Below are 27,886 nucleotides of genomic sequence, written 5' to 3'. Positions count from 1 at the left end.
CATTATTGATATTTAAACAAATTTAAAAATAAGATTAAAAATTCAGTTCCTCAGTTGCATTTGCCATATTTCAAAGATGTTTATTAGCTCCATGTAGCTATTGAATACTGCATTGCATGGTACAGATATAGAATATTTTCATTATCACCAAAAATTCTATTGAGCAATACTAAAATTATACCCAGATATGCACAGAGAAGGCAACCAAGTCTCAAGGAAATAATATAACTTCCCCAAGATCACACAGCTGTGTTTTTAAAGAAAAAGAAAACGACACAAAGGAAATAGTAACAGAGGCATTAACGAAACCCAGTAAGTTTCTGGAGCAGTCAAAGTAGGGTTTAAAAGTGCATACTTAGCTGTTAGCAGGGTTGAAGCTCTTGATGGTTGGTAAGAGCTACCTGCCTGAATTTGGACATTAGCATTTTATGCAATGAATTAAAAGCAAAAAATCCTTTCAGCGAATGGCTGCCAGCTCCATAGTTTTAGCCACTGCCGTGCTTCCAGGTTATGTTTATCATTTTCATGTACAGGGCACCACTGTGAAATGTGACAGTTTATCTGACCCCAGAGAAATCAAGAAATCTTGTGGGGGTTATGGCTATATTTGAAAAGGTTGATTTTTAAATGCATCATGCAGACTGGCCCTGTTGTAAAAGCGATTCCTGCCATCAAATAATCAAAATGTAAACTCTCTTCTTACCTTGCAAAAGTCAAAGATAGTCCCTGCATCTTTATTATTTCGTTGAAATCCAAATATTGTTTTTCCATTCTCTAACTTGTTTTCCTCACAGTGTTATCAACTATTGCCAAGGAAGGAAAGGTTAGATTTATCAGTCAAAGTTTGCTAAAGGCCCCCTAGGTAACTGAACCCTCAGGAGAAACAATCATCATGTATTCTTTTTCTGTTGTTTCAGTATCTTCGTAAAGAGTCATTTCAATATGTTTGGTTCTGTAGCAGAGGTTCTGTGAAGTGCTTATCTTCCTCTGAGGTCCAGAAAGCCTGCGAGTCTGTGGGTAAAGATGGGTAAGGAGAGAGAGGGAAGGAGGCTAGAGAGAGGCTCAGTGCTGAGATAAGGACAGTGTTCTAAAGCCTCCCGGGGGTGAGGCTGGGGTGCACAAACACCCACGACTAATCTAGACAGAAACTGAATAATCAAGGGGACGACCAGTGTGAAGTCATGTGGTCACCTCTCCCTCTAGAAATAAACATTGCCCTCAGTAAGTCTTCCCCCTGCCCCAGAAGAGCATTAGGAAGGTCTGGAGAGGGGGATTATTGGCAGAAATGGGAAAAGCAGGTTGAAGGGATTAGCCTGGAGCAGAGAGCCCAAGAAACCCAAGCCAGTAGATGGAAGGCAGACTTTTCCTGGAAGTCTCCAAGCCCACGTCAAGTTCTGGGACCACCAAGTACAAGTCAAAGAGTGCTCATTAAACCCCTTTGGGCCCCCACGGGAGTGGAGGAAGACTGGACAGAGAGGGAGAAGGGGCCATTGAAGGTACAGTATTTACTATGGGATTTAACTCCTCAAAGGCCTCCCAGTAGCTTCAGATCTGCTCAAGAATCCTTCATGTCCTGCTGGTTTGCAGCGAGTGGCTCACAGCTTCAAGGCCTCCTCTGCCAGATGGAGAACTATTTCAAACATCCTGCCTCTATTTTGTACTCTAGCAATGCAGACCGGAAACCTGACCCCATTTTCAGGTTCTAAAGAGAAATTCTAAGTACCTGAAAGACTGAGGAACATGGTGGCTTTTATTTAAGATGTGGAGAGACAGAGCACATACCTGGACTTGGGCATGCAGCAGCACCGAATTGCACCAAGAGTTCCCTTTATTTTCTCTCGCATCTCTGTTCCTCCTTTTTTCTCTGCTGGATTAGCCATGGGGACTCCAAGTTCTTCATTGTGTGGTCCTGGTACCAAGATTCTCCTGGGAATTATAAAGCTATTCACCTGCTACATCGAGCACTTCTTATTTTTTCCCCAGCAACGTAAGTCATCCTTAAGAAGGGTCAGGGTGCTAGCTCTTAAATATATTTTAGTCATCCCTTTGTACATTAAATTCTCTTTCTTGGAGACTGCTCCTGACATGGTGTTCACCGTGCTCTCAGCTGGCCTCCTGAAGTTCTGCCCTGCCTTCCCCACCAGGTACAGTTCAGGAGCTGCCTACCTCAGGGTGATAGGTTATCTTCTAGTTGCTTTATTCCTTTCCCTTTTACATTTAGAGAGTATAATTGGAATACATAAACTTCTCTATGACCACAGCTTTATTTGCAACCCACAGGTTTTGTTATGGCATGTTTTCATTATCATTCAATTAATAAAATTCTAATTCCCATTGCAACTTTATCTTTGACCTACATAATGATCAGAAGTATGTCTTTAATATCCAACTATTTGCTAAAATATTGGTTATATAGTTTTAAATTTCTTGCTTATTCAGAGTCTTGTTTTATAACCAGAATATAGTCAATTTTATAAATGTGCCATGTGCACCTAAAAATTTCTGCGGGATATATATATTCCATCATTGTTGGTACAGTGTTTTATATAAATTTAGGCCAAAGTTTTAATGATGGTATTCAGATCTTGTATAATCTGCTGATTTATTGTTGTGGTTCTATGTTACTGATCTAGGTAATTCAGATTTTTCTATTTCTACTTAGATTTTTGGAATTTCCCTTCATATATTGCATTGAAGTTTAGATTTATAATATATTGCTTGTAAAGTAACAGTGGGTTTTATTATCCTGCATTATCGCCAGTGATACTTTTTGCTTTCAAATCTATGTTAACATTAAAAAATCTTCTTCAATTTTACTTATTGTTGTTATGACATAATTGTTGAATCCTTTCATTTTCAATCTGACTCTTGTCTCTTGTAGGTGGCATAGAATTAGGTTTTTTGTTTGTTTCAATAATCCTTGTCATTTGAGTATTTACAGTTAATGTATTTTCTTACAGATCGTTTACTCCTTGTTTACTATTTGTCCCACCTTGTTATGTTCCTTTTGCTCTTCTTTCTTCCTTTGAGATTTCTTCAAATTCCGTTTTGCCTTGTATTAGCTTGTTATTTTTATATAAGTAGCAGTTACACATGTACCATGACTTATTAGCTGTTTTACTGCTTCTCAGGCAATGCTGAAATCTTACATTTCTTTTACTATATTTTCCTCTTCCATTTGTTTTAATGCATTCTAATTTTTGATATATTTTATTATTACCCTTTTGTGTTGTTAGATTTTATTTAGGTTTATCCACTTATTTATCCTTTCTGTTATACATAATTCTTTATAAAGTCCTTATTTTCATCTGTGATAATCTTCCTTCTGCCTGCAGGTCTCCCTTTATAATTTAATTCAGTCAGTTCTGATGAGAAAATATTTTCTAAATTTTGTTTGTCTGCAAATTTCCTTATTGCATCTCTCCTTCCAAACAACAATTTCTCTGCCTCTAGAATTCCCAATGGGCAGCTCTTTTCTTTAGCACTTAAAAATGTTATTCCATTATTTTCTAGTATCCATTCAGTTTCGCTGAGAAGTAAACTGTAATCTTAATCCTATTGTTCCTTTGAAAGTAATCTCTCTCTTTTTCGTTGGGCTGCTTTTAAGATGTCATGTTTTTCTTTGCTGTTCATGAATTGTACTGTGGTGATCTTAGGTGTGGTTTTCTTTGTATTTGTTCTTGTTGCTTTTTTTTTAGTGCTTGTTGAATTTAAGGCTCCATATATTCCTTTTAGTTTTAGAGAACTCTCAGCTGTTAATATTTCTGAAATATTGTTTTCATCCCAATCTCTCTCTCCTTTTTTCTTTGGACTCCAGTTTACACATATGATAAAAATGTTTACTGTGGCCCATATGTCTCAAATGCGCTTATGTGTACTTTTTATTCTTTTCGTTTCCCGTGCTTTAGTCTTTATATTGTTACTACTCTATCTTCCAGTTCACTTACCTCTCTTTACCTGTGTCCAATCCACTACCGAGTTTTAAATTTCGTATAAGTTTTAACTCTATCAGTTCAACTTCAATCAGTTTCTAGTTTCTAGTTGTCAAGTTAAATTCTTCACCTTGTCATCTATTTTCTTGACCTTGATAATATTTACCAAAATATGTATGAAATTTAATGTTTAGGTCATCTATGATTCTGATTCTGTTTTGTTTTTTATTCTAATTCTCCTTTTCTTGGTAGTCTTGGTGGTTCTTCAGTGAATACCAGACTTGGGATATGACAAGTTGTAGAGAATCTGAATGACATTACAGTTGCCCTTTGGACAACCTGGGTTTGAACTGCACAGATCCACTTATACATGGATTTTTTTTTCAATAAGTAATACAGTACTACATGAGCTGTGGTTGGTTGAATCCTCAGATTCAGAACCACAGATAAGAAGGGCCGACCATAAAGTTGTATGTGGATATTTGACTGCACAGGGAATCAGCGGCTCTAAATACTACATTGTTCCAGGGTCAACTGTATTTTCTTGAGGAGAGAATTTCCTATTCTTAGGTAGGGGAAGATCACCTCAGTCACCTGGACCAACTTCATACTCATTTTCCTTCTTTATAAGGTTCAATGTAGATGTTGCATCAACCTTCCTAACACACAGACACACAGACAGACAGACAGACAGACACACACACACACACACACACACACACACACACACACACACACACACACACACACATGTAGAGACTTCCAGTGTCCTAATTCGTATCATTAGTTTTCCATTGGGCCACAAATCTTTCATAGGTTCTGAACCCCAATTTTGTCTCTTCAGCATTATGAGCCAACTAAGTCTTTGCTTTGACTTCAGTTAGCTTTTGTTTGACTTCTTAGCATCTTGTCTTGTCTACCTTTTATACATGGAAAATACTGCAAGGGAACACTGTTGCTGAATGCAGCTCCGTTCTCTGAATCTTTACTCTCTCTGTGATTTTGGTCCTTAAAATTCTAGCTGCCTTGTTATTTCTCAATTCCAACTCTGGTTTCCTTAGTCCTATGACATTGTCCTACGTTCTACTGGCTTTTCTACCTCTTAGGAGCCACGTTTGCTTTCTCAGACTTTTGCTCTTCATCAGTAGTTTCTAAATGACTGGGCTAGAAACGCATGTGCAGAATATTGTTCTCACTTCAGTGAGTTTCTTTCTCTATTTTACTTTTCTAGGTCATGGCTACCTCAGTAGCTTTCTAACGCTCACAGTCAAATGTTGCTTATGATTTATCTGGCCTTTCTAGTATGTTTTCCTAAGGTAAACTGATATAGTTGGAAACAGAAGTTTGTACCCACCATTTAAAAAATTCTGTTTTGTCTTTCTATGAATTCTCTTTTTGTCCCATCTTCTGTCACTTTTTCCTACCCAAAATTCCCATTCTCACAGATAGATTATTTTAAGATTAAAAATTATTATTAAGCTAATACGTTAATTTTGAAAGGAATTAATTTTGCTTTGAACAAGAACACAGATTGGTGAATGGAATATGGAAGATTCCTTAAGACCTTTTTCATCTCTAAGAGTAGTATCCAACCATCGGTACCATCATAAGTTTGTCAACTATGGAAGAAAGCAGTCTTTATAAAATCAGCACTTTTTTTCATTTTTTATTTTTTTGGGTGTCACCAGGACTTGCCTTAGACCACAACTCCTGGCAACACCAAATATAAATGAACCCTGTTACCCATGGGCGTTTACTTGGCTCTGCCACCCTAAGATTGGCCTCCTGGCTCCTTAACCCCAGGGGACTCTAAGCCCTGGGCCACATTCTTGAACCCAAGCCCCGCTCCTCTGTCAGTGGGCAGAATAGTCCTGATACCCCCTGGGACCAGGGACTGGGCACATGGCCCACATCTGCCACCACACGGGTCAGGGCGAGAGGGAAGAGGGACCTTGACATTCTCTTCTGGTTTCCCTCTGGGGCTTGGAGTCAGATCCAGCCAAAGACCCCACCCTTCCGTGTGGAGCTCCTGGCCCCTCATTTGCAGCGCCCAAAACCTGCCTCTGGGGAACCCCTCATTTTGCTCCTTTCTTTGGCTGAGGGTGCTCAGGAAGGAAGCACTGCTGAGACCCAGAATCCCAGGCCAGAAGATGCCCAACAAAGTAGGCTAGGCCAGCCCCAGGACATGATACCGGAACTCCCTCCTAAACAAGACTGAACTCATCACACAGATGGGGAAACTGAGGTCGAAGAGGGCAACGGCTTACTGGCGGAGCCTGGAGCAGAGTCTCTAATGGACACATTCCATGTTACCACCAAAACATGGGATTTCTAGAGTGCAGCTCACCCCGTGCTGACCCCCCCTCTTAGCCTGGCCACCAAGGTCTCGCCTCCATAATCCCATCCCACGACACCCCCTTCCTGTGTCCCGCACAACAGCCGGATTAGACCCCTTGCCCTCAGGCTGTCGTTCACAGGGCTCCTTCTCCCCGAAGCTCCTTCTCCCACCTCTGCCTGCCCAAGTTCAACCAGCCTCTTTAGGGTCCGGCTCAATGCCAGCTCCTTCGTGAGCCACCCAGAGTCCTCATGCTCCTCTAACCTTCCGAGGTGCTTCCTCTACCCTCACACCCCGCGCTCTGTTGTCCACGTGAGCTGTGGTTACGGTGTGTGAGCTTCCTGAAGCCGCAGACCACCTCCCCTCTGGGCCCCAGCACCTGGCGCAGTACCCAGCACTCAGTAGGTGCTCAGTAAAATCTCCTCCTCATCTGATGCCCTGCCGTGTCCTACCGATAACTGACAATAATGCCTATTGTTTACCGAGCATATACCATAAGCCCGGCTCTGGTACTGTCTCCCATCCTCATGTGATGGACCCAGGTCACAGAGGTTGTGTGACTTTCCTGAGGTCACAGCTCTGGAACTGGAACCCCACTGGTTCTTGTGCCTAAATGAGTCTCCTTTCCTTCCCACTCACCTCTTCTAGGTCAGACCACCATCATTTCCTCACCCTGTCCTGTCACTAAAGACTTCCCATGACTCCTTGTGGCCCACTAGACAAAATCTAAACCCCTGAGCATGGCATCTAAACTCTGTGACATCTGGCTTCTTCCCTCTTTGCAGCTTCTCCTCTAGTCTCTGAGCATCACCTCAGTTTCCAGCCTACTGTACCTTGATTTACTTGTAGGCTCTGCACATGCTTTGCCCTCTGCCTAGAACATCCTTCCCCTACTTTTCCTCCTGTGAACTCCTACACATCTCTCAACATCCAAGATCAAGGGTTACCTTCCATTCTAGTCAGATGAGACAAGCAGCAAACGAATTGGACACAAAATTGAGAGCTCTACGAGGGAAGGACCTGTGTCATCATAGTATCCCCAATGCTTAACCCATAATCAGTGCTCAGTCAACATTTGTTGAATGAATAAATGAATACTCTCTATATTCTTGTTGACTAAACAGAGAAATGGCAAAAGAATACAAGGCCACAGTATGCAGGGCTGGAGGTGGAAGGGAAGAGACTGAGGCCAGGAAGGCCAAGGACGTGGTGGAGTACAGTGACAAGTACTTCAGGGGCTGCTCTGCAGCAGAGCCACGCTCTTGGCAGAGGGAGTGTTTGTGAGAGACAGAGGAAGGAAAGTGATGGTGTGAGGGAGGCTCTGAAAGTGTGTGTGTGCACGCACACGCGCATGTGAGAAGGCGGTGGGGATGTATGCGGGGGAGTGTGCGTGTGTGAGTGTGCTGCATTTGTGAATCAGTCTGTGAGAGCGGTGCTGAGGAAGTATGTGAAGGAGCGCGTGTACGTGGCTTGTGGGTCTGTGGCGGAGAGCCCGTGCGTTCTATTTGTGCATGGGGGTCTGCGTGAGAAGGCGAGGGTGTGGGCCACGAAGGCTGTGCTGGAGGTTGTGCATGTCTGCGGGGCGAGGGGGTGGGGACAGTGATTGAGAAAGACAACAAGGAGGGGACACCTGAGGGGGGTATGAGGGAGAAACCATAAGTGTGCGGGCGTGGAGGGTGTCGTGAGCACGTGCAGGAGGAGACGGTGTGACCGTGAGTGTGCACGACACGGAGGGTAAGGTAGGATGTCAGGGCGCTGCTGAGGGTGTGGCTGCATGGCCTCGGCCACGGGCCGGGAGCCAGAGGTGGGAGCTGGCCCTGGGCCCAGGGTGGGGGGCTCTGACCAAGCAGAAGGTTCCTCAGCGTTCTCCCTGGAGCCACGGGCACCAGATCACCACGTCCCCAGGTAGAGAGGTCGAGCAGGAGGCCCAGATGTGTGTGTGCGCCTCACATTTTGTCCACAGCAAAACCTCTGGGCATTTATTTGTCTTTGTCTGTGTCCGGGTGTGCACGCCTGTGCTTGTGTGCGTGCTGCCGGCTGTGTGTCTGTGCCTGTCTTTGTCTCTGTATGTATCTGGGCCTTTGTCTCAGTGTGTGTGGCAGTTGGTCTAGGCTTGCCCACAAGACTGTGTCTGGGGTTGTGTGTGTCTATGTGTCTGTGCCTGTGGGGCACCGGGCGTCCTTGATCTGTGCATGTCTAGGTAGGGCTGCGAGCAGCCCCCTGGACCGCCTGTTTGTATCTCTGTCTGTGTGGCCTTAGTGTGAGTGGGAGAACGTTGTGCTTTGGAGACTGTGGATCTAGATCTCGGTGTATCTTTACACACTGTATCTCGGTGTGTGCTTGTGCATCTGCATGTGAGAGTCTGCCATGCGTTGTAGCATGGAAATGCTTATGTGTGTCTGTGGAAGGTGCCTTTGTGAGACCAAGGATCTCCGTGTGTCTCTGCCTGTGTGTATGTGTGTGTTGGGTGTGAGGGGTTTGTCACAGACTGGTGAGCAAGTTAATCTCAGACTCCGTGACACGTGGAATAAAATCACGCTCCCATAATGGAAGAGAACCAACTCTTCACCCTCTGCCCTGGGGGAGCCAGTGGGGGCCAGGGCCAGGCTTAGGCCCCTATGCAGGGCCCCCTGTGGCCTCAGCACCCTACCCCCGCCTCTCCTCTGCCACACCAGGCTCATTCTGCCTCCAGAGTGCCCCGGTGCCCACTGCTGGCTGGGCTAGGCTCCAGGACATGTGACGGAGCCTTAGAGGCCTGTCCTGGGCCCCCCAGCCCCACCCACTGCTGAGGAGGGCCCTGCCCCAGATGGGAGGGCAGGTGCAGGAAGGAATCTTTGGGCCCCTCCTCCTCCCGGAGGGGAGAGATGAGCTGCAGGCCCGACCTGGATCTTCCATCTCTCAGCAGCAACATTCCTGGTGAGCAGGCTGCGAGGCTTGGCAGGGCACCTGCCGGAGACCCGCCCTCACCCGCCAGGACGCCTGGGTCCCCAGGGCCGGGCAGCAGCGGGTTCCCTGGGGAGCTAGGAGGGCCCCAGAACTTCAGGCTACAGCTGCCCGGGACTATGGGAAAGCCAGACCCTTCCAGGCTCCCACCCCCAACCACAGACGGCTCCTCAGGCCCCCAGGCAAACCTCCACCCTTCTTCTGGCCTCTCCCCAGCCTCGGCCTTTGCTTCAGAAAACAGACCAGCCACCCAGCACCACCCACTCCCTACCTGAGCCTCAGCGCACACCCAGCCTGAGTTCAAGACCTCACCTCTGGGTTTGAGGGCTCTCAAGGCCAGGACTGTGCTGCTTATCTCAGAATGGGGCTTCTGAGGACAGGGCCATGTGTCCCGCAGCTGTGAAATCCCTCTTGGTCTTAGCACTCCTTCCTGACTGAGCAGTCAGGCACCAGGAGAGGATTTCAAACCCAAGGCTGGGGACACTGAGGCAGTGAAGCTCTCTGCCCTGCCTACCGTTATGAATCAGAGGCCAAATCCAGTAGTCTAGACACACAAGTTCTTAATTCTGTCCAGCGGCAGTGGCTGCAACTTGTTCTTCCCCATAGGGGGTGCAATTTCGGGGGGGGGGGAGGCATCAGTTGGAGGGAGAGGGGAATGGGCAGGTGGACCCCCCTCAACCCTCAGACTTGGATGAGCAGCCGGAGAGCAGGTTTGGTAAGAGATTAAGGTCGAGGAGAAGAGAACCCAGATGCTCCAAGATTTATGACCCTAATTCTTCTCCCTTAAATTCCCCTCCAAGCCCCCCAGCCCTAGCCTGGTCCCTCCAGGGTCATGCTGTGGCCCCAGGCCAATGTCAAGGCCTTAACCCATCCATCAGCTGTTGCCAGGGAGTTTCCACCCCAATGGGTCCCAAAGGGAGGAGATCAACTGACACTACGGGCCCAGACTGACGGGGAAGGGGCATGGCCCTAAAGAGGTGGCCAACAGCCCCCTGCCCCCTCCCAGGATGTAGGGGCTCACAACCTCCAGGGCAGAAGCTAGGCTGGTGGGTGGGGTCCAGGAGGAGGTGACCTCCCAGCTCTGGCACCACTCCCAGCCCCGCCCTTCCAACAGGCCAGGAGACCTGGGATCCCACGGGGCCCTACAGCTTACAGGGTGTGTGGCCTTGGGCCCTTGCTGCTCCTCTCCAGGCCTCAGCCTCCCCACCACACAATGCAGGAAGTGGTCTGGATACCCCAGGCATCCCCCCTTCAGCTCCGCTCCCTCAGTGCTAAGCCCTGCCCTCTCTCCAGTCCAGGGGTGTCACCTAGAATCTGGGCCAGATGGGGTGAGGCTTTGGCAGTTAACTGGAGGAGCCCCTGAAGCCACCCAAGTCAGAGCTGAAGAACGTATGGTGCTCACTCCTCCACCGCACATCCATTTTCCAGAAGAGTGAAACTGAGGCCCTGAGAGAAGGTCGGGGTCTGCGCCAAGACCTGAGTGTTACTGGTGGGATGGTTAAGAGCACGGGCTCTGGGGACAGAAAGACTTAAGATTAAAATGTCAGCTGCAACAGAAACTTGTTACGTGAAGTCCCTTGCCTTCTCAGCCTCAGATTCCTCATCCATAAAATGGGCAATAGTGCCTCCCTCCTACGACTGCTGAGTTGAAATAAGAAAACGCATGTAAAGGGCTCGGCCAGTGTAGCAAACGCTTGGACAATGGTAACTATCATGACTGTGGGTAGTATTAACACAAAGCCAAGTGGCCGGGGGGAAGGGTAGGTGGGGCCCCGACCTGGCTCATCCTCCAGACCAGGAGGGCCAGCCAAATTCCTCAAAGCCCCCCAGCTGTCTCCCCTCTTCGTTAAAGGCCTCTCATTAGTGAGCCTGGGCACCTGCCCCCCCACACGTAATAAGCCTCATTAGTATCTTAGCCCCAAGCTCTGAGCCCAGAGTCTGTGCATGTGCACACGCGTGAGGGTGGGGGGCTGCGACAGGCCACCAGCCAGGAGACAGCATCCCCGCCAACCACACCCCCTGCCTGTCATCAGCAGGGCCCGTCACCACCCAGCTTGTCACCTGCCTGCCTCGCACCCGCACCACCTGTCACCCACCCAGCTCGTCACCCACCCAGCCCATCACCTGCACCACCTGTCACCCACCCAGCTCGTCACCCACCCAGCCCATCACCTGCACCACCTGTCACCCACCCAGCCTGTCACCGGAGCTGCCTGACAGGCCTCTGGGTGAGGGACAGGAGATGGGGAGGAGAAGACCACAGGGATGTGGAGCTGGGGGCCCCAGAGACCCTGTAAGACCCCCACTTCAGCTCGGCATCCTGCAACATCGCCATGGCAACGTCTCAGCCGCAACCACTTTCCCAAACATCCCCCCCGCCCCCCAGGCCCTGCTCTTTAGCTGAGCTGAGGCTGAGAAGAGCCTTGACTGACAGCAGAATGGGACAGGAAGGAGCTGCTCATCAGCTGGCTGGCCTTGGCCATCCCTGCCCTCTCTGGACTTGGTTACTCCATCTGCAAAATGGAGGGGCTGGAACTGGGGAGGCCCCCGTACAGCGGGTCATCCCTTCCCAGCCTGGATTTGCTGAGCCAGTGGCCAGTTAACCTGTGAAGGCTGGTGGGGGCGGGGTACAAAAGGACAGGGGGTTCTGGGTTCTTCCACACTCCTTTGCCCTGGCCCAGCTCACACAGGCTGGGCCTCTGGCCCAAACTCACATAGCAAAAGAGGAGGAGCAGGCTGGAAGGCAGAGGGGCTCTGCCACAGGACTGCCAGCTGGAGATGATGCCACAGTGGGTGACCCAAGGCTGAGTGGGCCCCCACCTCCAAGCTGCATTATTTATAAAACCCAGAGCTCCTAGCCGAGCAACAGCTGCGGTGCCGCCCCTCCAGGGGGCACAGGCAGCGGTGGAAGGGTGGTGCCTCCCGGGGGGAGCCCCCTGGGGTCCCGGGCTCCCTCCACAGCTGGCTGGGGCAGGGGCTGAGGTGGGAAAGGGGCGGCTGCGCCATCCTTCCCCTCCCAGCCCCCTCTCCTCTCCTCTCCTCTCCTCCATGCAGGCAGGCAGCGATAGGATTACTTCTGCATGACTGCCCGCTCCACAGGGTTCCAGAGACCCTCCTGCCTGCAGCAATCTAAAATTCCTGTAGCCCGGCCTCTCTCCCCTTCTCCCCACAGTGAATGCTCCAGCTTCTACCACAGCGTGCCCGCGGCCGCCACCACCACCAGCGAGTTGGCCGGGGCCCCAGGTCCTTGGAGCCACGGGCAAAGGTAGACCCATCCTCGGGGTGTCCCTCGGAACCCTCTGAGGCCCAGGCCCTGGTCCATCCCCTCCGGCCCCTGGTGCCCGTCCAGCCCCACAGGGCAAGGCTCAAGCTGGGGTCGGGCCTGCCAGATGTGCCAAGGAGGACCGGCACATACGTGCAAACACACCTGGTGGGTCCTGGCGTGCCTGGCCACATCCTCTGCTGCCAAAACCTGGATGTCCCCACCTCTGCTCTAACCGCCCCCTCCCTAACCTCACTAATCCTTGCTGCCCCTGGGGTGGGCAGACAGCTGGGCCAGGCCAGCGCCTGTGGCTCCCCAGGGCACAAGAAGCAGGCAAGAGATCGATCCACTGAATTTTTTAAGGCTCTAATGGAGCCTGCCTCCCCAGACTTGGGGCCTGGGACACAGGCGATCTCTCAGGGACCCCTCCCTCAGCATTGCAGTTGCTTCCTCTTTCAGCTCTAGGGGGTCGGGGCACCTTTCTAGGAGCCTTTCCCCCAACAAGAGAAGAGGCACGAGGGGCCCCTGGGAAAGAGATGGGATTGGGGGGCTGTGAGCAATACCCAGAGGCCCCCCCCAGTCTCCCCAGCCCTAATGCAGGCAGAAGCAGCTCAGCCTCTAAATCACTCCCCTCATGCTGCCCTCTGAGGCGGATTCTGTGCATCTGTAATTAGGGGGTGGAACAGATGGTGCAGATTCCATTTAAAATCATGCATCTAGTAAAGTAACCTTCACTGTTGGAACTGACTCCCAGGGAGACCAAGCCCCAAACCCGGGTCTGGGGGTGGGGTGGGGTGGGAGGGGAAGCATGTCAAGCCAGCACCTTCTCCATCTTTTTTTCCTGAAGCTCCAGACCCAATGTCCCCCTCAGGTGAGCCCAAGAAGAGGGGGATTTGGCAAGCACCTGAGAATGTGCAGGCTGGGGGTAAATCCCTCTGCCCAGACCCCCCCACCCCCACCCATACACGACAGAGTCAGGGCATGGCTGGGTACTCAGAGTTCTTGGCTGACACACCAGGATGACCAGGTGCCAAGAGCCCCCAAAGAGGCCCCAAACCCCCAAAGCCCAGGCCAGGGTGCCCAGAGCACAGGGTCTTGGGTGGGGCAGCTTTGAACCAGATGTACAGCCTCACTGTCCAGGAATGAAAGGCCTGGGGCAATGGGGGGGGTGGAGATGCCTCCCCAGGCAGAGGAGGCTCTGGGAAGTGGGGGAGGACCAGGCAGCCGAGAATGAGAGAGAGCACGGAAGAGTGGGCCAGTGTGTCTGCAAGGCTGAGGCTATCTGGGGGGAGTTTGGGGGAGGGAGGCTGGGGAGGACAAGGTGGGGTGGGGGAGCGGTGATGGAGAGCGCTGAGGAGGGAGGCTGTGCTGGAACGTGTGATGGTGGGAGTGCGGCTGCAGGGTGAGGTGTGGGCGCAGGGCGGAGCTGCTCTGAGGGGTGACTGGGCTGGGGCCCTGTGTGTCTGTGTATGAGTGCGGGACTGGTGTTTGGAGAGGGGTGGGGGCTGTCCCTGGGCCCTTGGATGGCTGAGGAAAGTACTGGAGCTGCAGCTTGCTGGGGAACACACAGAGGACTGCTTGTTTGCGGAGGTGCTGGGATCTGGGGGGGGTGTGTGCGTGTGTGGGATGCACATGCACGTGCACGGCCTGGAAGGTACGAGAAGCTGAGGGGACATTACTGTTCAAAGATGCACCGTGTCTGTGTGTTTGAGGTAAATGGTGTGGCTACAGGGGTGTCCTCCTCTGCGTGGGTGTCGAGGCGGTGTGTGTACGTGTATGTCGCGGGGAGAGTTTGGAAAGGTGTAGGGGGCTGTATCGGTGTGTCTGGGGACGTGATGAGCTGCAGCGGAGGGAAACGCTGGGGCCGTCGGGAGAGTCTGTGGGTGTCTGGTTAGGTGCTGGGACTCTGAGAACCTGGGTGTGTGGAAGGTATTAGGGCTACAGTAGGGTCCTGGGTGTATCTGGGGAGGTGCTGGGATTGGAGGAAGAGTTGATCTGTTTCAGGATGTGGTAGAAGCCTTGTGTGTGTGTTGGGGTGTCTGGGGGTATATTGGGGGTCATAAACATCTGGGTTTTGGTTAAGTACTAGGGCTGTAATATGTGTTTGGGTGGGTAGGCATGTGGTGGTTGTGTGTTTGGGGGCGTGCTGGGGCTGTGTGTTTAGGGGTGCTGGAGCTGAGAGTGGGGAAGTGGTTGTGTATTTAGGAGGTACAAGGGGCTGGAGTTGGGCCCCTGTGCCCAGACAGGTGATGGGGCTGCGGGGTGAGGGCGGGTGCCCCTCTGAGGAGGTGAAGGGCAGAGTCCTGGCCTTTGCTCGGGCCCACCTGGGGGCTGCCCGCTAGAGCCCCTCTGCCGGTGGTGCCCGCCCACCCCCAGACCCCACGTCCGGGTGTCGAGACAGGCAGTCCATCTGTCTCTTCCTGTGCCCAGGCCGAAGGAGCAGTGCCGCCTCCTCGCTCCCTGGGGGGGCGGCAGCAGATCCCAGCCCACCCATCTGCCTTCAGATGGTCGAGGCAGGAGCCTCCACAAAGCTGCCTGGGGGGCATCCCTGTGTTTGAAGAGGCACGGGCTGGGGGGTGGGGGGAACTGCACAGCAAACAGTCCTCGTGGAGGCTCCTTTGAAAACCACTGACGCCAGGAGAGACCAAGAGGGAGGACAGGGGCGGGTTTGTCTGTCCTCGTACGTCGTGTGGGTCAGCGCCCAACTGTGTGCCTTGGAGCCCCTTCGCATGTGTTCATGCCGGTGGCCTCTGTTCACGCAGCATCCTTGCCTTGGAAAACAGCCCTCCAACCCAGGCTACGAGCTCACAGCCTCACACAGCTACCCCCTCATCCATGCACCCTGCCTACACTACACTCACACGCAAACATCTCCCACACCTTCACATCTGCAGAACACTGCACCCTGGTACACATGCCCCTCAGCCCCAGAGTCCCAGTCCTTCACATGTGTACGCCCATGACACACACCCGCACACTGCAAAGCCAGGTACAGCCACATGCACCTGTCACATATGCATGCCTCCACACAGACATACCCGACAAGTAGCTGTCACACCCACACCCACACACTCCACACACCTTGGGGAGTGGATCTTCCTGTCACACCCATATCCCACCTCATATGCACTCAGTCTCTCTCATACACATTGTAACAGACACTCACCATCCCTTATACCTGTACATACGCGCACATGTTTGTACACGTGCATACACACTCTCACCAGCTCTCAGCTCTTTCACACCAGCCAGTTTCTCTGTGTCCAGGCCAGGCCCTGCAGGAAGGCTGCCACCCGCTGAAAGTGTCTCCTGCCTCCCTGCCCTGCCAGCTAGGTCAGAGTGGGGGGCATACCCCCCCACCATGGCTCCCTGGGAACCCTGATCTTCCCCTCCAGAGAGAAAGAGTCCTCTCTCTGCTCTGGGGTGTCTGCCACTGTTGTGTGAGAGTGTGACTGTGTATGTGTGTGTATCAACATGTTCTGAGAAGCCACGATGAGGCCTGTGTGTCACTGCCTGTATGGGTAAGAAAGCATAGGGACAGGTTCACCGGTTATGTTTGTGAGATTCAAGATGAGTGTGAGAGCAGAGACATGTATGCCACAAAATGTGTATTTGTGAGTGTGTGTGAGGCCAGGCCCCTGTGGACAGGCGTGAGTATGGGGGGGTGCACTTACACAAGGAGACACACAGTGAGTGTGAGTGGGGAGTGAGTGGGAAGTATTCTGGGATATTTTCTGAGACAAGGGGTATGTACATTTGCGAGTAGGGGTCAGGGCTAGGAGAGGCACCCTCCGCAACTCCCTCCCCCTACAAAGAGATCAGGGGAAAGGGGTCTCTGGGATCTGGGGGGAGTGTGTGTGTGTGTGTGTGTGTGTGTGTCTTCCTCTCTCTTTCTCCCTGACCTCTTTAGCAGCTGGAAACTGAGCCGGGGGTGGAAGGAATGGAGACTTGGCTGGCCTGGGGGTATGGGGAGGGAAGCAGGAGAAAACACCTTCCAGATTCTCATCAAATCCTTGTTTGTGGTTTGTAGCCTTCAGTCTCTCCTCTCTCTTTCTCTCAGTCTGGGTTTCCCCCTTTCTTTGTCTCTTCCTGCCCCTCCCTCTCTCCCCTGTATCTCTCCTTCTCCCATCTCAGTCACCTTGTCTCCCCCCCTTGGATCTCCCTGTCTCCAAGTCTCTGTCTCTGCCTGTCTGTTACTCTCTCCCCAGGCCCTTCCATTTTTCTGACTCCTGTCTCTGCCAGCACCTCTGTATGTCCGTCTCTCCCAGTCCTGGTCCATCTGTCTGTCTCTCTCCGTCTGCCTGTGCGTGGGTGTCTCTGTCCATCTGCTCCGCCACCCATCTGTCTGGTTGTCTGTGCTAGTCCTTCTAAGGGTGCCCACTCGCTCACCAAGACACCCTCCCCCAGGTCAGCAAAGGCCTCTCCTGGCTCAGGGGGCGGGGAGGGGGTGCAGAGCTGCAGCTTCTGGAAGCTTCAGTAGCAGCTGGCTGAGCTGGGAGTTCGGGGCCAGCCAGCTGCAGAAGCGGCCCCTCCCCTGGGCTCCCAAGCCAAGGACCCCAGAGCAGAGAGAGGAGAAAGCAGGGCCTCACTGCAGCTGAGTCTGTGTGTGCGCACGTAGGGGGAGGCAGGGGGCCTCACTATGCCTTCACTTCACCGTTCCCCCCAAAGCCAGGCCCTGTAGGAGAGGAAGCTTCAGTGCCCACCTCCCTCATCCCCTCACCAATGGAAGAGATGCTGGGGATCCAGGAGGGAAGGACTGGGGGATGCCAGGCCTTGGACGAAGCCATAGCTTCCTGTCAGATGGGTGGGAGGGGGGCTCCTTCCCTCCTCCCTCCCAGGCAGTCCCTGGGGATCCCTCCAGTGCTGGTCCCAGCTCCAGACATGAGGGGCCCCATAGGCAGTTCTCACCAGCTCCCACAGGGACCATTCCTACCTCCCAGCTGCCCCAGAGCCTCTGACCCACAGGGATAAGGCGGAGGGGGGTGGATCACAAGGGTGTCTCCTCCCTCCCCAAATGGAGGTTGGCTCTGGACATCTGGAGTTCGTGGCCCTGTCTACGCCCTGGCCATCCTGAGAGGCCCCAGGCAGTCCACCTACCATTGCCAGCCCGGCACCACACACACACACACACACACACACACACACACTGCACCCCAGCACTCGTGGCCCACCACCGCCACTCCCTGGCCCAGCAACTCTGAGGGCTCGAGAGGAGCCCTACCGCGGAGACCTGCACCCTACACTGACTGGTGGCAGCCTCCAGCAGGGCCCCCGGCACAAAGCCAGCAGCTGGAGAAAGTACCCCCCAACACTTCCCAGGAGGCTCTGTTCCTCCCTAAGAAGAGCTCACAGTCCAAATCCCACAATAGATGGGGAAACTGAGGAAGGGATGGGATGACACAGTCAGTCATTCTTCCTGAGACCCTGGGGTGGGATCATAAATGAGGAATAGGGAATGAAAAGGACGCCGCAGGGGCAGAATCTGGCTCCTTCCTGACCTGCCACGGGCAAAGTCCATGTTGGCTGCACAGCCCTGCACAGCCCTACCGCTGGGCCAGGGCCAGGGGCTGGCTCCCTCCCTCTAGAGCTCTCCTTGCCCCTGGCTGGGCCCCCTCCCTCTCCTCACTTCTGAGCAGCCCTCCCTACCCTCTCCCTCCCAGCTCTGGCTCTCTCATCCTCAGCTCTTGGAAGCCTGACTCACTGTTTCCCCTCCTCTCTCCCCTCCCTCCCTCTCTCCCGGCAGCGGCGCCTCCCCCTCCCCTGGGGGGGCTCTGGCCACAAGGGTGCCCGCCTGCTCCTCTCCTCAGGCTCTGGCCCCCTCCGCACCCAGGAGGCCCCCTGCAGCTGTTCCAGCTCTCTAACTACAGAGAGGTGGACGGAAAGAGCCTAGGTCCCAGGCAAGCAAGGGGAGGGGGCCCCTCTAGACTGGATTTCCTCCTGTCAAACAAGGTGGGGGGCATCCAACCGGATGACACCCCTGGTGTCTCTAACAGTCCTAATGTTCCCCGCTTTTAAAAGCCCGGTGCCTCCTGACAGAGCGCCCACAACCTGTGGGGTGCTGTACCTGCCTCAGGCTCCGCCCCCAGGTCCAAAGAAGAGGTCGGCTCTCTTCCCAGACATTTGGGGAGTGGGGAGACGCTGCCCTGGGGCAGGAGCATTAGTCAAGTGACCCCTGGAATCCCCCTGTCTCCCCGTTCTCCCTCCTCCTGTGGGAGAGCTTCCTTCTCTCTCTCTCCCACCTGTCCTCCTCCCTTTTCCCAGAGACGTTTGCTTGTCTCTCCTTCAGATACTATCCTAGCAGCAATTGATCTTGGGTGAGAGGCTCTCAGTGCCCGTTCATTTTGGGCTGTGGGGTGGGGAGTGGCACATGCCTAGGCCTTCTTGGTCCCCTGGATGCCATCTCCAGGGGCTGTGATCCTGGCTCTTCTCCTTGACCGTTTTCTCTCTCACCCCCTCATCACTGGCTTCTGTCACCATCTTTTCCTCTTTCCACCTCAAGTTGGGCTCTCTGGGTCTCTTTCCTCCCCACCTCCCCCTGCTCTCTCCCTGGGGGGCCCATCTGCTGACATTAGCAACAATGTTACTGTTGCTCCCCCCCTTCAGTTCCCAGCTCCACCCATCCTGGCTTCCCCCTCCCCGGCTCTGTCCCAAGAGACCCAGGGGACCCAGAGGCAGAGCTGGGCTCCATCCCATAATGGTGAGTCTGCTTGACCTCACTAATCACACCAGAAGTGCCTGGGCATCTGGTATGAAGGCATGGCACCCTGTGGTCTTGGGTGGCTGGCCTGAGGCACAGAGCTCTGTATTCCACAAACCAAAAAAAAAAAGAAGTTGACTTGGGGTGGGGCAGAGCAGAGAAGAGGGGAAGTAAGGGGGATCAGGTTTGCCTGGAGGAAGCCCCTGTCCAATGGGGAACAGAGGCAAGAGGAGGTAGTGGCTCGAGCCAGCGCTCCAGGCTGATTGAGAACAAGCAATGTCCCTCTGGGGCTCTGCCGGTCCAGATCAGCCCCCCCTAAAAAAAAGGTCTTCTGCCAGGGACAGTTTGCCCTCCAAGCCTCCAGCACAGCCACACCAAGCAGGTAAAGATCCCGCGTCTCTGTCTCTTAATCTCCTTTAGAATCCAAATCCATCCTCCCTACAGTACACCTCCACTTAGCTCAGCAGGGGGTTCCATAAGCCTCCCTGCCCCAATCTAACCAGGTGGAATGGGAGGGGACAAAGCCCCCCAGCTCCCAAGCCCCCTCACCAAAGGTCCCATCAAGGGCTGGGGAGCAATGCAAAACAATCCTGGAACCCACGCACCTTCAAACCGAGAAGCAACCCTGTCCATCCACAGCACCTGGGGGTGCTGGGGCTCCCTGCCCCCACGACCCTGTTCCAGACCCCCCAGCCCAGCAACCATAATAAACAGCAAGCTCTTTTTCTTTATGACACCAAATTCCTCCAAGCCGAACAGCTCCTTCCATCACTACCTCAGCCATAGATCACATTAAAAACTCACAGAGGGCAACTTAAACACATCACATTTGTTTCTCTCTATATTATTTCAATAGTAACGGCATTAAAAATGGATTTTACTGCAGAAAATAAATATCAACACGTGGGCCGGGAGCCCAGGCAGGGGGAGAGAGCCCACCAGGAGAAGGTCCCTGAGGGCTTGGGCACAGCTTAGGCACTGACCAAGGAGGTGGCTCAGAGGACAGACTACACCTGGGGTGGGGTGGGGTGTGGGGGGAATGCCTGGGCAGGGGGCAATGCCCGCCCACCTGGGCACCTGCCCCAATGCCAGACCAAGAGGGACAAGAGTCACTGGTTTGAACTGGTCCCCCAAAGCTCATGCCCTCACTGATCTTTGCAACCTCTGGAGGGTAGGAGCTCTGGGGCAAGAAGTTCACTAGTCTCTAGAGGTTATTCCAACTATTGACACAGCAGAAGAAAAAAATGAATTCAACTTACTATCCAGTTTGATTTTCCATTACTATAAAAATATACATCTGCTCAAAGGAGGGAGATGGCAAGCTGCAGGCACATGCCACCTGGGGGGTCCCCCTGCAGCTCACCACCACAACCCAGCCTGCCCCTCCAGGCGGCAGGGGTGGGGGCTGTGTGTGGGTGGGGGACGGACCAACTGGTAATCTGTCACCTACAGCCCCAGCTCACACAGCTACACACACCGGACCACACGGAACAGGAACAAGCCAACAATAGAAACACCCCAAATGCTCCTGGCAGGACTCTGCCCAGGCCCGGGGGCATGCCCCCGCCCCGCCGGCGGCAGCAGCGGACGAAATGTGGCCACCCTGACCCGGAGGCAAACTTGTCCTCACACCCTGAGCTCTGCCCAGGGAACTGGGGCCAAGTCCCGCCTGACACCAACTGGTCCGGCGGGAAACGCCTGCCCAGCCAGACAGGCACAGGCCCCCCAAGGGTCCCTCCTTGTGCTCAGGGGCCAGGCTGGTGCAGCCTGGCCCTACCTCCCAGGGTGACGCCTGGGCCCAAATTCAGCTGGCCCTGCCAGTCAGCCACTGGAGCAGAACGGAGGGCACCAGGCTCAGCCCCGCCCAGCCCCAGGGCCCCCAAGCTAGGAGGGAGGGGGGACTCCCCACCCCTCCACATCTGGCCCTGGCCCCCAGGGTCTGCGGTAGAGAATTCCCGCCCCCGCTTCTCTCTCTCTCCCTCCTCCCTCTCAGTGCCCGCTGCCCGTCTCAGGGACGGCCCCAGCTCCCGCCTCCGGCCAGCAAGGCCCACATCCTTCCTCCCTCAGCTGGCCCCTTCGCCTGGCAGGAGGCTGGGGGGTCAGGCTGCTGGGGAACCCCTCCAGCTCCCATCAGTCTTCATCCCCAGCCCCCAAACTCTGGGTTGCTGTCCCTTTTCCTGTAGAACAGGAAACAAGGTTATTTCCTAGACTCAGAGCCAGCCCTCTGCCCCTCTGGCTCTGCCTGGGGACCAGGACCCAGCAGGGGAATGCGCCCTTAGCCAGAAAGCAGAGGGATTCTGCAATTCACCCCCAGCTACCGGCCCAGGGGGCTGACAGCTGTCACTCAGCACCCCACCCCCTGGGGAAGAGGGGGCCGATTCAATCAGAGCCTCAGAGGAAACGCATTGATAGGCGATTATTTATTTATGCAAAAGTGAGCCGACTTTGTTCACCAGGTAACCGGGCACGCGGCCCAACCCCTACGGCCCTGGCCGCCCCCAAATCCCTCCTCCGCCCCACACCCGCTCCGGGTCATTAGGTCCCCGCCTCTCAACTCCCAGAGCACCAGCAGAACCTTGGGATTTGGGGGTTGAAGGGGAAGGGCTCCTCCCTCCGCAGTCTCCCCCTTTCCCAGGGCCGTTCCTAAAATCCAGCCTTGTTCTCCGGTCCCACGGTCCCCCCCTTCACCCACCCCCGCCACACACTCAGCAAGCTGGAGAGCAAATTGCAGTTTTAAATCCAAAGACGGAAGGAGGGGGAAGGAGGAGGGGGCGCGCGGCAGCGCTGGGCGCGCACCTCGTCCCCGAGCCGGGGGAGCCGCGGGGCGGCCAGGAAACCCGGGAACACCCCCTCCCCGCGCCCCCTTCTCGTCCACCTCCCCCTCCCCCTTCCCAGCGCTGCCTGCCAGGCTTCGAGCCGAGCCCAGCCGAGCCTCGGGCCCCGGTGGAAACAAAGACCGATCGCACCGCGGGCACCGCAGCCACGGGGTCCGGCGGACCGGACCCGGGCGCGCGGAGGGGGCGCAGAGCACCCCCGGTGCGCTGCACAAAAGAGCCCGGCCGGCCGGTCCCCAGCGGGGGTCTAGGGCTGGGGAGGAGGCGCCACTCACCGGAGTGCTGGGCTGCCGGCTCCGTTGGTCCGAGCCAGGCAAGGGGCTTTGCGGGGCGTCTGTCTTCCGACCGCGGCAGCGACGCGGGCGCTCGGCAGCTTCGCCGCTCACCCTAAAATCGAGATCGTATTTCCCTTTGAGTCCTAACACTATGATAATATAATCTCAGTTATGGTATAAAGCAGGTAACTGATTTGAGAAGGGTACTGAGTTTGAGGACATATTGACTGATTCATTCTACAAACACTTTACTAAGCGACTATGCTAAGGGCCTGGGATCCCATGAAACAAAATGCCAGCAGAAGTGAATCTCTTTAATGAAACAAAGTATGTGGAAGACAAATCATTAAATGCTTACTTACAGTAAAGCATGCAATGTATCCTGAAATAGGATATATAAATGACTATACGTCCAGGGCTTGCCCCAAGAGCAAGTCTTCTCTAAATGGATTCTTTTCTTTTCTCTTTCTTTACCTTGTCTTCCCCACTTATACCTCTACTCTCTGCTTCAGTGAAAGATATTTCTCCTTTCCACTTCTAGCTGAAAAAAAAAAACAAGTCTCAGGTGTCAATTTACTATGTAACTGTGGGTCCCTCTCTGTATTACAAAACAAGACTCAGGGGCCAGTGAGTCCTGATATCATGATCTCCAAAAGGGTCACAAGGGATCTCTGAAAATTTCAATAGTTTTAGTGTCTTTTCTACATCTTTTCCAATGATTCAGGTATGGAGGTTTCTATATCTTGGGCCTAGAATTCCTTCTACTGAGTGGTGAGTCAATGTGGTTTTAGTGCTTATATCCTATAAGTTCTTTTAATTAGTGTCTTATAGCCTCCCAAAGTGTTTATATATATATATATGACTGGCCACCATTTAAAATGAAAAAAATAATTTACATTGCTACTTATCCTCATTGAGTTGCCCATTTAAGAAGCAGAACTGCACTGTCAGAGTATCCACTTTAGTAATACCTTAGCCATAGTATTTTAACATATATAGTAGTTCTCAATATTTACAGTGTATTGGAAGCACCATAGTAGTCAGGGTACTCCAGAGAAACAGAACCAATAGGAGATACATAATAAATATAATGTAATGTATGTAATTGCTTTAACATATGTAATAGGTATTAAACATACTAAATATTAAATACATTGTATATTAAATATAAGCTGGAAACTAGGAAATCCAGGGGTGTAGTTTTCAGAACTGACGTAAGCCACAGTCAGAGGGCAGGGGATCAGATCAAACACTCAGGCAGAGAGAGCAAATTCTCCTTTCCTCTGACTTTTTATTCTTTTGGGGCCCTCAAGAGATTGGATGAGGCCCACCTACACTGGGGAGGGAAATCTGCTTTACTCCATCTACCAATTCAAATGCTAATCTCATCTGGGAACAGACCCACCCAGAAATAATGTTTAGCAAAATATCTGTGTATCTCAGCATATAGTTGAATTGACACTTAAATATTAACCATTACATTCTGCAAACCTTAAAATATACCAATGCCTCAGTCCAACCCCCAGAAATTCATATTTAATTGGTATAAATTACAGGCTGGGCTTTAAGATTATCAAAAGCTCCCCAGGAGATTTTAATGAATCACCAAAAGTTAAGAACCATTAACATCATAGAACATTTCTTTCTTGATGAGAAATCAAAATGCTTCTCACTTTTAGCGTTGATGCCCTGGGAGAGATATTATCTACCTCTGTAAGGTGCCTTCAGAGTATCCCACTGTACCCCATGTAGTCAGGATTTACAAACAGGCCACTGCAAACATGTGCCTCCAAGTCTGGTCAAAGTCAATCCAAATATTTTTCCCCAATATGGTAGTAGATGGGTAGAATTTCTTTTATGATCACCACGTTGTATGGTAGGCATAATTATTCCCATGTAGAGGGTGAACTGAGATTCATAGAAAAATAGGGGTGCATATTGCCACAAAGCTAGCAAATGTAAAAAATTAGGAAAAGGTCAAGTTTTCTGATCCGAGTTAAATAAGTAGTAGGTATCCTTATTTTATTTATTCCACAGATACTACTGTCAGGGGTGAGTAGAATAAAAGCAAATGAATAAAAATGTAGTCAGCCTATGAACGAGAAGATTAGCTAGCATCCTTCACACAAAAGACCTGATACGTATTCGGCCACTAGAGAGGTTTAGTCAGCTGTATTTACAGTCCCATAAATGGAAAGAAGCATCATGACAAAAGGAAATTCTATGAATCCAGGAAAAAACACATCAAATTAAATAAATAATTCACAGGCAGAACAAAGATTACAGAGTTGGCTCTGATAACAAAGTATCTAAAATAAGTGGTGATGTGTTTTCCAACCACACAGGCTGCCAGTCCAGGTGCAAAGGAAAATAAATAAAACTATTATAGATCTAGTAAGAGTTAAACAGACGATAAAAACCAACAATGGCGATGAATTTTAAGTTGGTGATTCTTTGAACAATCTTCAAAAGATTTCATTTGCTCTGTTAACGCAATGTCAAGTCCATTTTAGAAATAAAAGAACATTTTTCTGCTTGCTAGAGTTTAGACATAAATCCTCAAACTGTATTAAATCAAGATGCCTCTAGAATCATAGCGCTAAAGATCATCAAGGATTATTAAAGAACTATAGTCACTCCCTCATTTTACAGGTGAGAAAACCAAGGTAGTAAATGACTGTGTGATGGCCTTAAAGTCCACATGATTCCCATCAGTGGCCAAAACAAGATTAGAATGCAGGTCTCCCATTTCCTCTTCACTTAGTCATTTTGAGCACAACTAGTGCACTGCTGTTTGAAACCTGACCTTTCCAATGGCAGTCAAAATGCCATACTTTAATAGTGCTTCCATTGTCTTTGACCAGAATATTAAATAACTGGCAATCACGTTCTGAGCTTCTTTCCAGATGAATTATACGTTAAGCTCTGTTTCAATATTGATTTGTAATATACTTTAAAGCATGTTGATCTTCCTCTGGTCTCTTCTTACAGTTCTGAGCTACATGAACGCTAGAGTTCCTAAAATTTGTGATTTTCTGAATGGCCATCTCTACTATGTCCACCAACCCAACAACAGTCACTGCTTGTTGCTAGACAGAAAAAAAAAAGTTAATAAATTTACAAGTGAAATCCTGTGTTCGTTTTTTTTAAATGAAAAACAGAAACCTATTTGATTTAGAATCTAAACCCTAGAAGCATACACAGAGCTTAAAGAAATGTATGATTCTTCTATGGAATACTGGAGAATTCTTGTTTAATCAATGGAAGCACATCGTTAGTTTACTCAGGTCCCTAAAAAGGCGGAGGACCTCACTTAAAAGAAACAAGTGACTATCTTAGTTAATGTAAATAGAAATGCATTTCCAGCTTATTTATGGTTGTTCATTTCTATACCATACAGTGGTCTGTTTCTCAGGACATCAGTATAAAAGGCAAATTGATAGGTGAGAAGGGTAAGTGGTATAATAAAAAAGTTAAAAGCATGGGCTACATGACATGGACAAGTTACTCAGCCTTTCTAATCTTCCATATGCACATCTATAAAACAGGGAATAAAACATATTACAAAGAGATATGCTTCTCCTCCCACCATGCTTTGGCCTTCACATGTTTGGGACGCATAGGAGATCCAGTGCCTTTCCCCTCCATCCTGTTCTTGGAAGAGGAATTGTTAATGTTATTGGTCAGTAACCAGAACATCTATGGAGCAATGGGTAGAATTATTACATTTGAAAGGGACAAACGTGTCACATGGTTCTGTCCCAGTAGCTCAGCTTATGATTCACAGAATAAGGCATGTTAGCTTAAGCTTGTCCCATGACCTAGTCAGCTGTGATTTGGGGGCAAGAGAGAGAGAGAAGGAAAGCCTCAATTAGAATTCCAAAATGAAGTAACAGCGGCTAGCTCACTAGTAATAAGTAATACTTTGGTCTTTTCTGATTATCGTTTCTTGTGTATGGATCCCTTGGCAGGAAACTTAACCACCCACTTCAGAGGTCTGTTATGAAGTCCGATATGGTATAAAAAGTGCACAGTGCAGTGCCTCATATGCAATAAGCTGTCAAAGAATATTACCTAGATGACCTTGGATTTGCACTTAAATGTTTGTTATTAAATCAGTTTGCATGGGACTAGTATCCAGAGCCTCAGGATAAAGTAGATTCATGTGAGTTAATAAATGAAAAGCTCTCTGAAATTCTAGATGGCAGGTCTTGCTAACTCAGGTAAGTGGAAGCTGGTGGCTGGGCGTTCCCTCAGGACACGTGTTTTGATGGAATGAGGACTCAGGGTGTAGAAACCAGCTTGGCAGTGGATGGTAAACCATTGCCCAGCACATGCTGCCTCCTGTTAAGCAGAAGGCTCTCATGCAAATTGCTTTCCGAATCGTTAGCTGTCAGCAACCCTCATCTCTCCTCCTGCAGCTGTTCTTTCTGATTTTGCCTGCAAACTTTTCATATTGGGCAGGCTCCCAAGCCAAACAAGTTGCCCCTCTGCAGGCTTTGTTCCTGGGGGCGAGAGGTGAACCTCACAGATAAGTCAAAGTAAGGATGCACCATGGACTAATACACACTGAAGGAACAGACTCCTGTAAGCTAAGGTGATGAATGCCTTTGAAAGTAATTTTCATGCAGCTTCCTATGAGAATGTCAGCCAGGCTCCAGAAGTTATATGCTGCAATTTTAAAATTATCTGCCTCTGTAGACTTCTAAAGCTTCTATCAGCTAAGAAGTATCTTTTTTAAAAAAGAAAATATTTTTATACAATTTTAAAGACTACTTTCCATTTATTACAAAATATTGGCTATATTCTCCCTGTTGTATAATAACATCCTGGAACCTACTTTACACCCAATAGTTTGTACTTCCCACTTCCCAATTCCAACTCTTAAATTGCCTTTCCCCTCTCCCCCACTGGCAATTACTAGTTTGCTCTCTATATCTGTGAGTCTGCTTCTTTTATGTTATATTCACCAGTTTGTTTTATTTCTTAGATTCCACATATAAGCGATATCATACAGTATTTATCTTTCTCTGTCTGACTTGTTTCTCTTAGAATAATGCCCTCCAAGTCCATCCATGTTGCTGCAAATGGCAAAATTAATTTCATTCTTTTTTATGGCTGAGTAGTATTTATACATATATATATGTATGCAAATATATAAATTTAAATTATATATATATATATATAAAATCTTCTTTATCCATTGATCTGTTGATGGACACTCAGGTTGTTTCCACATCTTGGCAATCGTAAATAACGCCTCTATGATGCTGCGAACATTGGGGTGCATGTATCTTTTTGAATTATAGTTTTGTCTGGATATATGCCCAGGAGTGGGATTGCTGGATCATATGGTAATTCTATTTTTAGCTTTTGAGGGACCTCCGTACTGTTTGCCACAGTGGCTGTACCAATTTATTACATTCCCACCAGAGGAATGTGTGGGAAATCTCTGTACCTTGTGCTCAATTTTACTGTGAACCTAAAACTTAATTAATTCCCAGCAGCATTAGCAAATAAGACCATGCATTTTTTTAAAAATCTCTTTTTAAGGCAGAGTAAATATTTGCTGAATAAAATGAGAAACTCTATCTCGATTGGGTGGATT

General features: G+C 50.7%; 1 long non-coding RNA gene across 1 annotated transcript; it reads right to left on the bottom strand.

Moving 5' to 3' along the window:
* Positions 1 to 24: 24 nt before the first annotated feature.
* Positions 25 to 26,883, bottom strand: LOC307181168. Its single transcript, XR_013826059.1, has 4 exons — positions 22,753 to 26,883; positions 22,279 to 22,390; positions 1,783 to 1,926; positions 25 to 1,011 (listed from the first exon to the last, which is right to left on the bottom strand). It is a non-coding gene; the product is annotated as an uncharacterized lncRNA (long non-coding RNA).
* Between the last annotated feature and the right edge of the window lie 1,003 nt (positions 26,884 to 27,886).

Source organism: Stenella coeruleoalba (genome assembly GCF_951394435.1).
Source record: "Stenella coeruleoalba genome assembly, contig: scaffold_589, whole genome shotgun sequence".
Lineage (NCBI taxonomy): Eukaryota > Metazoa > Chordata > Mammalia > Artiodactyla > Delphinidae > Stenella > Stenella coeruleoalba.
Note: the sequence above shows the minus strand (reverse complement) of the source record. Positions and strands in the feature narration are given on the sequence as shown.